Here is a 15,086-nt window from a genome sequence, read left to right as displayed (position 1 = left end):
TACAATGGACCGTCCGTCGTGTGTTAGGCACCGCCCCCAAACTAGCCGTTGGAGTCGACCGTTGGACTTGTCAGACGTTCATTGTGAACGACGGACGGTCCGGCGTTGCACGCCGGACCGTCCGGCGTGTAGAGTTGCTTTGCCCGCTATCTTGAATATCTCTCGCTCCTTGTCGTCCGTCGTGTAGCGACGAACCGTCCGTGGTGTATACGACGGACCGTCCGTCGTGTGTAACTTAGCCGCTCCTTCCTTCCTTCGCATTCTCGGCCGCTGTAGTCCGTTGTGTAGCGACGAACCGTCCGGCGTTGCACGCCGGACCGTCCGTCGTTTGTAGACTTTGTCGCCGGGTTGTTGTCAGATGCCGTGCAGCCGCAGGTCTATGGACGCCAGACCGTCCGCCGTTACACGGTGGACCGTCCGTCGTGTGCATGTTGGTTCTGTAGCTTTGTCCTCTCACCGTATTTCTTTGCCGTGACTTGGGTCTTTGCTTCGTCTTCACTTGTACCTCTTCTATAGCCTTTTGATGCCTTCATTGAGGTGTTTTGCACACCAAGCCATCATCTTCATCCCTGGGACATAATCACATACAACTTGACACAATCTTAGTCCCATTGGTTAATGTTGTTATCAAACCCCAAAACCTTTAAGGTATAATGGTTAGGGGGCCATTTTCCTTACAGACATGTACAACAAGGTTGTGACTAGTGTTCGAAGAAATGACGGTGACACAAGTGACTTCCCAATCAACATAGGACTACATCAAGGATCAGCTTTGAGCCCTTACCTTTTTGCCTTGGTGATGGATGAGGTCACAAGGGACATACAAGGAGATATCCCATGGTGCATGTTGTTTGCTGATGATGTAGTACTAGTGGATGAAAGCCAAGCAAGAGTAAATAGGAAACTAGAGTTGTGGCAGCAGACTCTAGAGTCGAAAGGTTTTAGAATTAGTAGGACTAAAACTGAATATATGAGATGTGACTTCAGTACTGCTAGACAAGAGGAAGGAGATATGAGTTTGGAAGGTTAGGTAGTGCCCAAGAAGGATACTTTTCGATACTTGGGATCGATGCTACAAAAAGATGGGGATGTTGATGAAGATGTTAGCCATAGAATCAAAGCGGGATGGATGAAATGGCGTCAAGCATCTGGTGTTCTATGTGACAAGAGGGTACCACAAAAGCTAAAAGGCAAGTTCTATAGGACGGCTATTAGACCTGCGATGTTGTACTGTGCAGAGTGTTGGCCCACTAAAAGAAGACATATTCAACAACTAAGTGTTGCGGAGATGCGTATGTTGCGTTGGATTTGTGGGCATACCTGTTTCTAAAGAATCCAACCCGTGCGAGAGCCTGGATCGACGGTCCAGGGCAAGCCTAACTTAAAACATACAAGTTAAAATAATCTCTAGCATTGTGGTGCACGAGAGTGCCACTAGTACACAAACGCACTACAGAGGCGGTCCCAGAGGCCACAGCAGAGGCGGTGGAAAGATCCGCTGCTGCGCTAGTGTTGCTACTAACCCGAAGCTAGCAGCAGCGGTGATTCGAACCGCCTCTGCTATGTACTTAGCAGAGGCGGTGGACTCTGTGCACCGTCTCTGCTATTTGGTCTAGCAGAGGCGGTGGGTTGTACCCACCACCTCTGCTAAGTCTGTAGCAGAGGCAGTGTAATGAATTTTCCACCGCCACTGCTAATGTTTGAATATTGGCGCAACGTTTGAATGTCCTGCTCTATTTATGTTTCCCGCCATTTTAAAAGCATTTGGTTCCCGCTATTTGTGATAGCATTTGCTGTTTGATTTGAAATGCAGGTATTTAGTATTTTCGAAACACATCGACAAAACGGGATCACCGGTATTGTAGCACACCTCGAATATATAATTGAAATGCATTTTCGTTGCTTTTTCTCTAACACATGCGATAATAAAGCTGTGACAAAGTTAACACACATTTGTTATCCTATATACATCCAGCTTCACCAGATATACATATATATATATATACATATATATATACACATATATATACACATATATACAAACATACAATATATGCACAGAAGGCTGCACAGATATAATTAATACAAGTTCATTAAAATGAATGGTGCCCCCAGTCGATAAGCCGTTTGAATTTGTCGTCGCGTGTTAGGTATGACTCTGGATCAAAGAACCGACCTTGCCGGTTGCATACCTCGTGCATTGTGAAACGGCAGAGGTCGGCCACGACGTTCATAAGATGCCTTTCAGTTAGGGGCCAACAATACATAGGGATTTTAGGGATCTAATAATTGATAAAGCAAACATTATTAGTGATTTATACATATACGGAAACGTTGTGTATTGCATTATTAATTGAGATGTTTCATGGAGCACTTACGTCTTCAGGGTTCGTTCTATACCTGACTCGCAAATATTTGCAAGCGTAGTATCCACAGTATCCAGACCCTTTAGGTTGCCGGTGGACCTATCACTACTGGAAACCGTTTTTCCCTGTCGGTGAAACAATTTCCTTGACGGTTTTTCAAAAACTGACAGGGAAAATATATTATCCCTGTCGGTCCAAGCACTAACCGACAGGAAAATATATATATACTAGCAAGTAAATAAGTATTTTCCTTGTCGGTTTTAGGAAACCGACGGAAAAAACATAATACCTACAGGAAATAGGTATTTTCCGTGTCGGTTTCAGGATACCGACGCGAAAAAACAGAACACCGACAGAGAAATTAAGTATTTTCCTTGTCAGTTTCACGACATCGACAGAAAAATAAGAACGCCAACAGGGAAATATGTATTTTCCTTGTCGGTGTTTACAATTACCTTGTCGGTGTTACGTGCACCCACAAAGAAATTATGGCAGCCATAGTGAAATAACAGAGTGAAATTTAGCCGCGACACATTTTTTGTTCATCCGCATCGGAAAAAATAAAACCCCACCAAAACGCTGCCGCCCAAAAATACAAAATTTGTACAAAGTTTATTTTGTACAATATTTATCTTTACTAAATTTATTTATACAGTAAATCATCAATAGTGCAATTAAATTCATAAAAATATTGTATTGTTGACCAAAATTTGCAAATAAGTTATCTAGTTCAATAAATATGCTATACTAAGGTAATCTCAAGCCTCCACATGAAAAGTATAAATTCAACTATGGATCATGTTGAACCTTGGATGATTCTACCGACTTAATAAGTGACCCACGTTATGAGTGGAAGCCATATGAAAGAAACACCGGCAACATATGAAGTTTCTTGTCCAAACTTTTTTAGGGATGCTATATAGACATATGTTACCCCTCCACCAAATATATTTATTTTTCGAGGCTAATTGTGTATTATTAATTTCTTTTTGCAGTAAATTATTATTAATTTCTTTTTGTAGTAAATTATTAAAAATACAATTAAATTAATAAAATATTATAATATTGACAAAAAATGCAAATAAGTTATCTAGTTCAATAAATATGCTATACTAAGGTAATATCAAGCCTCCACAAGAAAAGGATAAAGTGAACTATGTATCGCGTTGAAACTTAGACGATGAGGCTAACTTCACAAGTGATCCACGTGGCGAGTGGAAGCCATATGAAAGAAACACCGGCAACATATGGACTTTCTTGTCCAAACTTTTTGGGATGCTATATGGACATATGTTACCCCTCCACCAAATATATTTATTTTCCGAGACTATTTGTGTATTATTAATTTCTTTTTTAGTAAATCATAAAAAATACAATTAAATTCATAAAATATTGTAGTGTCGACAAAAAATGCAAATAAGTTCTCTAGTTCAATAAATATGCTATACTAAGATAATAGCAAGCCCCCACATGAAAAGGATAAAGTGAACTATGTATCACATTGAAACTTAGACGATGAGGCTAACTTCACAAGTGACCCACGTGGTGAGTGGAAGGCATATGAAAGAAACACCGGCAATATGTGGATTTTCTTGTCCAAACTTTTTTGGGGATGCTATATGGACATATGTTACCCCTTCACCAAATATATTTATTTTCTGAGGCTATTTGTGTATTATTAATTTCTTTTTGTAGTAAATCATCAAAAATGCAATTAAATTCATAAAATATTGTAGTGTTGACCAAAAAATGCAAATAAGTTATCTAGTTCAATAAATATGCAATACTAAGGTAATCTCAAGCCCCCACATAAAAAAGATAAAGTGAACTATGGATCACGTTGAAACTTAGACGATGAGGCTAACTTTACAAGTGATCCACGTGGCGAGTGGAAGCCATATGAAAGAAACACCGACAACTTGTGGATTTTTATGTCCAAACTTTTTTGAGGATGCCACATGGACATATTTTACCCCTCCACCAAATATCTTGATTTCCTAAGGCTATTTGGTTATTATTAATTTCTTTTTGCAGTAAATCAACAAAATGCAATTAAATTCATAAAATATTGTAGTGTTGACCAAAAAATGCAAATAAATTACCTAGTTCAATAAACATGCTATACGAAGCGAACCTCAAACCCCCACATGAAGAGGATGAAGTGAACTATGGATCTTGTTGAAAATATTGAAGTGAACTAGGGATGGCAAAAGTGACTTCGCGTGTAACACACATGACGAGTTGAAGGAAACACCGGCAACATGTAGCGTTTCTTGTCCAAACTTTTTTGAGGATGCTACGTGGACATATGTTGCCCCTCCGCCAAATATCTTGATTTTCTGAGGCTATTTGTGTATTGTTAATTTATTTCTGCACTAAATTATAAAAATTCAATTAAATTCATAAAATATTCGGTGTCCACCGCTGCTGCTAATGGAGTGGGTCCGGCCACCCTCACTTACCAGCAGCGGTGAATTTTTCCAACCGTTGCTGCTAAGTGCCTTATACTTATTATATTTATTCTATAATACATTTCTCCAACCTGCAACAAGAATACATTTCTTCTATATTTAATTCTTCTATTTACTCCTTTACTTCTGTTTATTTCTTTTATATTTAGTTCTTCTATTTACCCCTCTACTTTCATATATTCTTGCAATATCATACCTTAAACAACAAGAACACATTTGCCATGCACTCATGTTATAGTCATCTCAATGTGAGCTGAACACAACAAGAAATAATAAAACATAAAAACTGAAATAATGATACATAAAAGCTAACAGCTTACATCTCAGCAAGCATTTTCTCCACAACGATAAAAAAATGTCAACGTACACACAATTTATCCACTAACTTGATGGATTTGCAACCGTCTTTGTAGAACTTGCAGGTGGTGTACACCTCAGCAAGTATTTTCTCTGCCGGTGGGTAGGACTCATATTAGCTGAGATGTACACCACCTGCAAGTTCTATAAAGGAGGGTAGGGCAGCTGCAAGGCAACTGGTTATGGAATAAATCCATTAGGATTTTTCCACAACCTGGAACTCCCACCGGAATAGTTGCATCCGGCGAGAGATTAGGATTTTTCCACAACTTGGAGTTTGCATTACATGCAACCTATCCCAATAAGCAGAAAGGCAAGGAAGGAGGAGAAGAATATGTGAGACATTGTTTCTACTGATGTAGCTTGGCAAGAGGTGGGGGGCACTGGAGGGTATTTATAGGCCCAAGAGGAGCAAAAAAACCAAAACAACTTTCGGTGGAGGGTCACAAGAACACTGTTTAAAAACTGAAATCGATGTTGAAAAAAATATGGGACACTATCAGAATCGGTGAACGTAATCCACCGCTGCTGCTAACATATAGCAGCAGCGGTGGATAAATTGTCCACCGCTGCTGATAAGTGGAGTGGGGCGGGCCGCCCACAGTTATAGCAGCAGTGGTGGACTTTCCAACCGCTGCTGCTAAGTCACTTAGCAGCCGCGGTGGATAGCGTCAACTGCTGCTGCTAACTTATTTATAATTTATAATTTACTTATTCATATTTTCTTGTTTTATATAATCTTTTATTTACTTCTTTTATACATAATTATCTTATATTTACTTGTTATATCCCTTATTTTATATTTACTCCTTTTCATATTTTCTTGTTTTATATTGTCTTTTATTTACTTCTTTTATACATAATTATCTTATATTGACTTGTTATATCCTTTTTTTTATATTTACTCCTTTAATATTTACTTGTTTTTGAACAACAGAAGACAAATTTTGATCAAACTCAAAATATTTGACGTGCAAAGGTTACAATGTGAAATTAAATAACAGTAGTGCATTAGGCGGTTACAAATCTTGGCTCTCCATCGAGCCGTGACCATGGTTTAACATCCTTTATGCTTGCTTCTACAATCTTGATCTTGGTTGGTAGATCTGTGGAGACCTGCATGTCATCATAGTCATTGAAGGCCTCCACATCGTTCACACCATGAACCCCGATAATAGTCTGTTTGTCCGAGGCAACTATGTGCTTCTCGTTCTTCTGGCTTGGGTCGAGGACATATACAACCTGTGCAACTCATTTGGCGAGTACCCAAGGGTCATCTTTGTAGCCAACTTTGGCCAGGTCAACAATCGTCAGGCCGTAGTTGTCCACCTCTACACCTTGTGGGTGTTTGACCCATTGGCACCTAAACACAGGAATCTGTATGGTCCTTCCATAGTCAAGCTCCCATATGTCCTCTATAAGGCCAAAATATGACCTTGTTTCCCGTTGTGTCATCGTCTATCCAAACTCCACTGTTTTGGCAGACACTTTTCTTATCCTTGGCAGATGTGTAGAATGTATACCCATTAATATCATATGCCTGCCATGTCCTGACCTGTGCAAAAGGACCCAAAGCCAGCCGTTTCAATGTGACTCCCTCAACAGTTGTTCCCTCCTCTATGTTTTGGTCCATGAGCCAGGTGGTGAATCGTTGTTTGTGCTCCTTCATGACCCAAGCCTCTGATCGGCTGTTGCTTTCTGCGCGAACAATATTAAGGGGCTGCTCGATGAACGGAGACATAATCTCCAACTGGTGTAGGACACTGAAATGAGCGCTTGCCACTTTATGGTATGCCCTATCAACAAATGTTTTCCTCCCCCTCGTTCCTTTCCCTTCTAACTTCCCCGTGTGATGAGATGTAATCACGCCAATACCTTTCTTGTCCACCAAGTAATCCTGATAGCATTCTACAATCTCTTTGGTGCAGTAGGCCTCTATCATGAACCCCTCAGGACAAGCACAATTGAGAACATAGCGGTTTAGAGTCGCCATGAAACGCTCGTATGCTCACATTTCATGTAAGTAGGTATGACCAAGTGCACGGATCTGGTCGACCATATGTACCATGAGGTGTCGCATTATGTTGAAAAGTGATGGAGGAAAACGCATCTCTAGCTAGGCCATAGTCTCCGTGCAGAACTATTGCAGTGAATCCAATTCATCTAAACGAATTTCCTTTTGCGAGATTTTGCTGAAGAAGTAGACCATCCGAGTTATTACCATACGCACAAATGCAGGCTTGGCAACCCTTATAGCAACCGCGAGGAATACCGTTAGCATCATGTGGCAATCGTGAGCGTTGTATCCGCTTAGCGATAAATCTTTCATGGATACTAGCTTCTTTATTTTAGATGACAGCCCGGTTGGCACTTTTAGACGACTTAGACATAGGCAAAGTTCCCTTTTCTCTCCTAATGTCAGGTTGTAGCTAGCGGCTGGCAGCATAATTTTCCCATTCGCATGTTCCACGAGGTGGAGGTCACTTCTTATTCCCATGTTTACCAGGTCCCAACGTGACCTCAAGCCATCCTTTGTCTTGCCTTTTACATCCATCAACAAATAGATAGTGCTATCGAACACGTTCTTCTTTATGTGCATAGCATCGACGGCATGTGGAACCTCCAAGTCCTTCCAGTATGGCAAATACTTAAAGAACATTGACATCTTCTTGAAAGGCACGCCCTCTATAGGGGCTTTAGTTATCTTGATCTTCTTGCCATAGCTGACGTTAATCTTCCTTACCATATCAAAAACATATTTGTTGTTGTGTCTTCTTATTGGTATTGAACCTGACTCTGCCTTACCATCAAAGAGGGCGTAGAACACCTTCCTGCGGTATTTGTGCCTTTCAACAAGGAACCGGCGGTACTTCAGATACACAAATTTTTTTTGAACCATCCAGGTACACAAACATCGTGCCATCCAGCCATACTAAACATCCCGTCTTTCCTTTGATCTGTCTAGAGATCGAGAACAATGCAGGGTAGTCATTGATGGTAACGATTATAATTCCTCTGCATGTGAAGTGGTCCTTAGCATACTCGTCCCACATTCGCACACCCTCATTCCAAAGCTTCACCATATCAGCCATCAATGGCTCAAGGAAGACATCTATATCAATGCCCGATTGTTTTGGCCCTTGTATCAGAATACACAACATTATTAACTTCCTCTTCTGGCAAAGCCAAATCGGTAGGTTGTATATGGTCAATATAACTGCCCATGCGCTGTGTATGCTGTTTCTTTCCCCAAAAGGATTCATTCCATCTGTCCTTAGTGCAAACCTCACATTCCTTGGGTGTGAAAGCTTACCCTCGTCTTGAATCCGCTCTTCATGCCACCAACACATCAGCTTTCCTTCTCGAGGGTTTGCAAACATACGCCTTAAGCGGTCGATTGGATTGAGGTACCACATAACCAATTTGGGGAATCTCCTCTTGTTCTCGTCTATGCCTAAGCATGTATCTTCTTCGGAAGGTTCAGGCACACCCTTTTTCTTGCTCTTCTTCCTTTTGGAGGATGCTTGATCGTCGTCCTTGTAAATGTCATTCTGCTTGTAACGACTAGTGCCACATGTTGGACATTTCTCTAGTTTCCCAAATGTTTCCCCTCGATATAGTATCCTGTAGTTCGGGCAGGCATGTATTCTCTCAATTCCCATTGTGAATGGGCTAATAATCTTCTTTGCCTGGTACATGTTCTCAGGCACAAAGTTAGGCTTCGGAAGCAACCAGGATAAGAGTTTCATCAGATCGTTGAAGCTAGAGTCAGACCATCCGTACTTGGCCTTCAGAATCAACAGCTCGAGTACAAACCGTAGCTCAGACCAATGAGTTGGACACCCCCTTTCTCGTACATGCTATGGTGTGCTGCATCCTCTACCACCTTGAAATGCTCTAACCCTTTCGCGCTCCCAATAAGGACATCCGCCTTAAAGTGCTTCAGCATTTGTTCCAGCTCATCTGCATCACTATCATCATCACCATATTGGCCTTCTAAACTCCCCGAAGGTATGCTTATGTATCCACCACCGCCGTCATCATTTCCATCAACATGAGAACACGTCATGTGAAGGTCGGCATCGAAGAATGTTTCACTATCATCCGCATCTCCACATCCTATAAACCCGTATGTTCCTTGATCGGTTACTGGTAGTTCCGAAGGAGTGTCATGCTCTCCATGATGGATCCAAGTGGAGTAGTCATCAACAAATCCTTCAATGATCACGTGTGACCTGATGGTGACTGCGTCTGCCCAGACCTTCAGATTTTTACACTTCCTATAAGGGCAACATATACCGGAAACCCCCTTGATCCTCGCATCCATCTTCGCAACATCAATGAATTTATCCAATTCAACACGGAAAGCCCTCTCCGTCCTTTTCATGGTATACATCCACCGACGAGCCATCTACAAATTAAATTTTCACAAAACATTCCGTGGCACATCTTGAGATAATAGACTATTGATCTCGTAACAAACTTACATTATTTGACTGGTACAAATACATGTGCTTATAAAAACATATGTTTAAAAAACTTGAATTTCGTACGTTGTAAACGTACACCTATGTTGCTTGGTTCGATTAAAATATATATAGACGTTAAACACATGCTTGGGTTTTCTTAAGATCCAAAGACAGTACATATATAAGAGTATATCCATATTGGAGGAATACATCTGGCGATTGCAGGTGGCACAGCCAGAAGCAGCAGATCTGAGCTCCTGGTACATGTTTTATCTGTTTTAATCAATGACATCTCAAGTCCTCTGTTCATTTTTTCTTTCTCCAGCAAAGTTGGTCGATTTCTTCTCCCACGATCAATGAATATACACATTCTGCTTTCGCTGCAACTGTTTTGAGCAAACAAAACTGGTGATTGTTCTGCCCATTATCAGGTACTAGGGGCAGGAAACTCAGAAGTCATATATCATAAGTACAATACGTAGCCAGAGGAGAGGACGAATACGTTTGAGCTCAGCTGGTACATCTTCTGTTCTAACCAAGGACAGCTCAAGTCCTCTGTTTAGTTTTTCTTGCTCCATACTCCATTGAGGTTCATCAATTTACAATCAACATTGACACCTTCTGCTCTGAATGCAACTATTTTCAGCAAACAAACACTGATGATTATTGATCTGGTGGCTATTGTCAGGTACTGAAGGCAGGATACTCACAAGTCATACATCACAAGTAGGAAACTTACGTGATAATGCTTGGTTCTTCTAAGCTAGAGGCTATTTATCTTCAGAGACTAATCGACCACATCGTTCTCCCAATTCTCATCTACGGAAGGCTGAAAGCTCAAAAGGCATAAATCATAATTACAGCACAAGATCCTATTCAATTGCTTTGTGAGTTGAAGCTACGGTATGTTAATCTTAAACACCATTACTTTTCTATTTGACATGCTCAAAAGTCCTAAATCTCCTCATACATACATATGTACATATGCATGAGAAAATGCGCGTACACGCATCTGATTCTGTTGCTGCTGACCACGCATCTCTGCAAAACACCAGCCGACCAGCATCTGTCCCATGGACGCACGTCTGTCTCTGCAACACAAAGCGCGACGCACGCAGCATGCGTTTATCGGTCCCATGTGCTTATTGCATGGCAGCCTGTTGCAATAATTACGTTTTGCGTACAAGCTAAACAAACAGACTTGCCAAGTTTTTAATCTCCTATTGCAGCCATAAAAAGATAGGCAGAAAATCGTGTGACCCATGTATGCTAGCTACAACTAGTCTATATTTCTTCTGTGCATATAGTTGCAAGTAACTCACTTAAAATTAGGCAATACTAGTCCACCAACCCGTGCTCCTCCACGGGCTAGAACTATAACAAATATAAACATTAATTAGGTGGTTGTGGATAAATTTAATACATACAACTAATAAAAATACTTATATTTGTTTTTTTCTTTCTCTGTCATCTGTCCACGCGCTCACATTTTCTAACTGTAATAATGCTTTCTTAGTTTGTATTCTATATTGATTGTGATAAACTAATAATTAATTATATAACTTTTATCATCTACGTTGATAGTTTCTCACCCTTCAAAATGTGTCCTTAACATATTATTTTACGATTTAAAATTTGTCCATAGGAACTAAAAGTTAGGAGATTAATAACATAAGGAAAGTGATCAACATAGGTAACACGTCAATAAGGGGACACATGTGCCTTAACTCAACCTTACTAAATTAAACTGTATGAGAATTTCTAAAACATAAATTATCATGGAACATAGGGAGTACCTTGAAATCTATGTTTAAATATGTCATCTACTTTTTTATCCTTGTTGTGGTGATGTACGAATCCAGATTTCCTTTTAAACTTTTGTTAATTTAGTTACTTTCTATTTATCTATTTTCTAATAATAGCTAATACTGGTAAATGTAGATGTAGTTTTTTAATTTTAAAATGACATAGATGTCTAATTTATATGAATATATTGGGTGTGTAGATTATTTACTATAATATATAATATGGTTTTCTATTTAACTTTATAAGATTATATTAAAGAAATTAAACATGTGTGAAAAATTACATGTAGATTTTAGGGTTGTTTTAAATAATATTTCATATTGTAAGTGGGTAATTCAAATACAATTAAAGGGGTTACCTTAAATCATCTCTTATAATATAGATAATTTGAATATATAAATTTACTGTGCTTCTTTAAGTTCTATTTTATAGGGTTGTTTGTGAATTTGTTTAAAAATAGAATGAATGCAATAATTATTTCTATAGATATATGTTTTTTAAAATATTTAATACTTACTCTATCGGTCTAAAACTATAAACCACAACTAACATTTGATTCAATGTTTGGTTGTCTATTATATTTAATAAAATTGTATGTATAATATTTATTTTGTTGTGTTTTTCGTTCTTTCTAAGTATTTTATGTATTATGTTTATTGAGTATTTTCACTAATTATTTTAATATTACTGGCTAGATGTTGTACCACAACAAAAAAGTAAAACTTTAAATGGTCCTCCAAGATGTATCAATGCATGGATTAATTGAAAGTTAATAATAAGAAGAAATAGAAAAAAAGATTTTTAATGGTCCTCCAAAAAGTATGGATTTATAGGTTGAATACAGTGGGACATAGGTTAATAATAAGAAAAAATAAAAAAATAAATGATCCTCCAATCGATGCATAAATTGATTGAGGTGGGAGGTGGTTTAATAATACGTAAAAATAAAATAAAAAAATTAAATGTTCCTCTGTGAGGAATCGATGCATGGATTGACTGTGGTGGCAGGTGTGTTAATAATAAGGAAAATATATAAAGAGAATTTAAATGATCCTCTATGAGGAATCGATGCATGGATTGATTGCGATGGGAGATGGGTCACCTTTGGCTACTAATAATCATGGATATAATTAGAAGGCCAGATGTTTCTGATTATTGTGGAATTTTCTAGACTTTTTTCTCTTTTTCTAGAGCGCTTCGTAAGCCGTGCATCCTTTTCATCTCCAATTAATAATAGTAAGATGTTCAGTTGCAGTTGTTCTCATCCACAACTACAAACTATTTCAATGTCCCAGTTACAACTAGATCATTAAAACCGTTGCATCTAGGACCGACGAGGCGATTGCAATTACAACTAAGCAATATACTCAGTCGCAATTGGCCAGATCCCGTGCGTGACTGCAACCGCTTCACTGCAGCCGTAATTACAACTAGGATCTTTAAATCGGTTGCAACTAGGACCAATAAAGCGATTCCAGTTACAACTAGAGAATATGCTCAGTTGCAATTGGCCTGACACCACAATTACAACCGCTTCAATACCCTGGTTACAACTATGATTATTAAGCCTGTTGCGACTTAGCTAGGACCAGTAAGACGAGTGCAATCTGGCTTAGTTAGTTACATGACAGAGAGTAACTAAAAAAGTAATTACTCTCATGCAACTAGCTTACTATCCTAGTATATGTTTTGTTCTAACCAAAGACTACTCAAGTCCTTTGTTTTGTTTTTTTCTTGCTCGATCCATACTCCTGTTAAGTTCGTCAATTACCATCAACATCCACACTTTCTGCTTTCAGTGCAACTGTTTTCAGCAAATAAAAATGTATTATTATCCTGCCTATTGTTAGGTACTGAATCCAGGAACTCAGAAGTCACACATCACAAGTAGGAAATAAACGTAATTAGAGTTGATTCGTCCGAGCTAGAGGCTATGGTATGTTCATCTTGAGGAACTAATCAGCCATCTGTTCGAGATCCTCATCTGCTCCTTTGTGAATCGAGGCTATGGTACGTTAATCTTAAACACTGTTACCTTTCTCTTTTACATGCTCCAAAGTATGAAATCCCCTCGTATATATAATGCTTCTTGTTTCATGTGATAACAGGAACAAGAAGGCTAGACGAGACTGTTTGCGGCCACAGTTGTGCAGCTCAAAGACTAAAAGGCTAAAGAGCTCAGCTTCAGGCTAGCAGTCTACCTGTTTTCCCAGGTCAGACATCAATATCATCAACTACTGTTTCATATAGGTCTATCAGATGGTGCCAGTCATACATCATGTTAGCAAAGTAACAAAGAAACAATCATGCATGAAAAAGTGCCATAGGATTCAGTTAGTTTGGAACATGCATAACCCATAATTTATTGAGAGTACAGCTAGTTTGTGCAGATCATTTTTTTTTGTTTCAAAAGTAGCAGCTCATGTTCAATTTGGTCTGCAGGATTTTTTGGGCAAGGAGACACTTTCAAAATAAATGATGGCCAGTATCGAAGGTGCTGCTGTGTCTGCAATTTTGAAAATTTTGGCAAACAAGTTAGCTCCATTGATGATGAAGCAGTACAGCTCTATAGTGGGTGTGACAAAGGATCTCCAGGATCTCAAGGGTCGATTTGAGGATATCAGCTCCTGGCTAGAAAAAGCAGGATGTAAAACTACGGATAATGATCAATTTTTCATCAGACAATTGAAACACGTCGCATACGACGTTGATGATATTGTTGATGAGTTCCATCTAGAGGCTGAGAAGCACGAAGCTGAAGTTGCCAACAATATTGTGTCAAAATGTCTCTGCACAAAACCAAAATCATATCTGTTTCAATTCAAGGCAGCCCTCAAGATCAAGGCTATAAAGAAGAGATTTGATGCAATAGTGAAGCAAAGAACTGACTTCAGTGCAACAGTAAACAGTTTGCCGGAAGGTCATCCTGTTCCACACATGAACAGGACTGCCAGGGCAATTCCAACAGTGCCAAATGTTGCTGTGGCATCAATAATATGTGGAAGTGAGCGAGAAAAGCAGGAAATAATATCTAAACTAGTGGACAAAAATAACCAACAGATAATCAAGATAGTCTCCATAATTGGGCTTGGTGGCTCTAGGAAAACTGCCTTGTCTAACCTTGTTTTCGGTGATGGTAACACCGTAAGGATCATTTTGAAGTAAGAATATGGGTTCATGTGCCTCAAGAATTTGATGTCCAAGAGCTTATGATGAAGATGTTTGAAGCCATTACTTATCAAAAATCTGAACATCATTCCATACAGAACATAATTCCAAACTATAGCAGATACGTTGACTGGAAAGAGGTATTTGCTTGTATTAGATGATGTCTGGACTGTGGGGGCCGAAGTCAATGGGAAGATTTATGTTATATATAAAGAGAGGAAGCACCTGGAAGTAGTATTTTGTTGACAGGTCGCAATAGAAAATGTTGCAGAAGCAGTTGAATCAACAGATAAAGGTTTGGACTCTGAATTATTTGTGAAGTTGGGGGTAGGAGATTGTGAATAAATGTGGTGGTGGTGCAACTTGTCAATGAAAGTTCTTGCAAATGTCCTTCGTGGCAAGACACGTATAGAACAATGGAAGGCCGTGAGAGACAGTCTACTAGATGC

At 39.2% G+C, this 15,086-nt stretch overlaps 1 long non-coding RNA gene across 1 annotated transcript; it reads left to right on the top strand.

Moving 5' to 3' along the window:
- Positions 1 to 9,863: 9,863 nt before the first annotated feature.
- LOC120694411 lies at positions 9,864 to 13,714 on the top strand. Its single transcript, XR_005683479.1, has 5 exons — positions 9,864 to 9,923; positions 10,095 to 10,180; positions 10,352 to 10,566; positions 13,320 to 13,479; positions 13,578 to 13,714. It is a non-coding gene; the product is annotated as an uncharacterized LOC120694411 (long non-coding RNA).
- The last annotated feature ends 1,372 nt before the right edge of the window (positions 13,715 to 15,086 follow it).

The sequence above is a fragment of the Panicum virgatum genome, unplaced genomic scaffold, assembly GCF_016808335.1.
Source record: "Panicum virgatum strain AP13 unplaced genomic scaffold, P.virgatum_v5 scaffold_5593, whole genome shotgun sequence".
In the NCBI taxonomy this organism is placed as follows: Eukaryota; Viridiplantae; Streptophyta; class Magnoliopsida; order Poales; family Poaceae; genus Panicum; species Panicum virgatum.
Note: the sequence above shows the minus strand (reverse complement) of the source record. Positions and strands in the feature narration are given on the sequence as shown.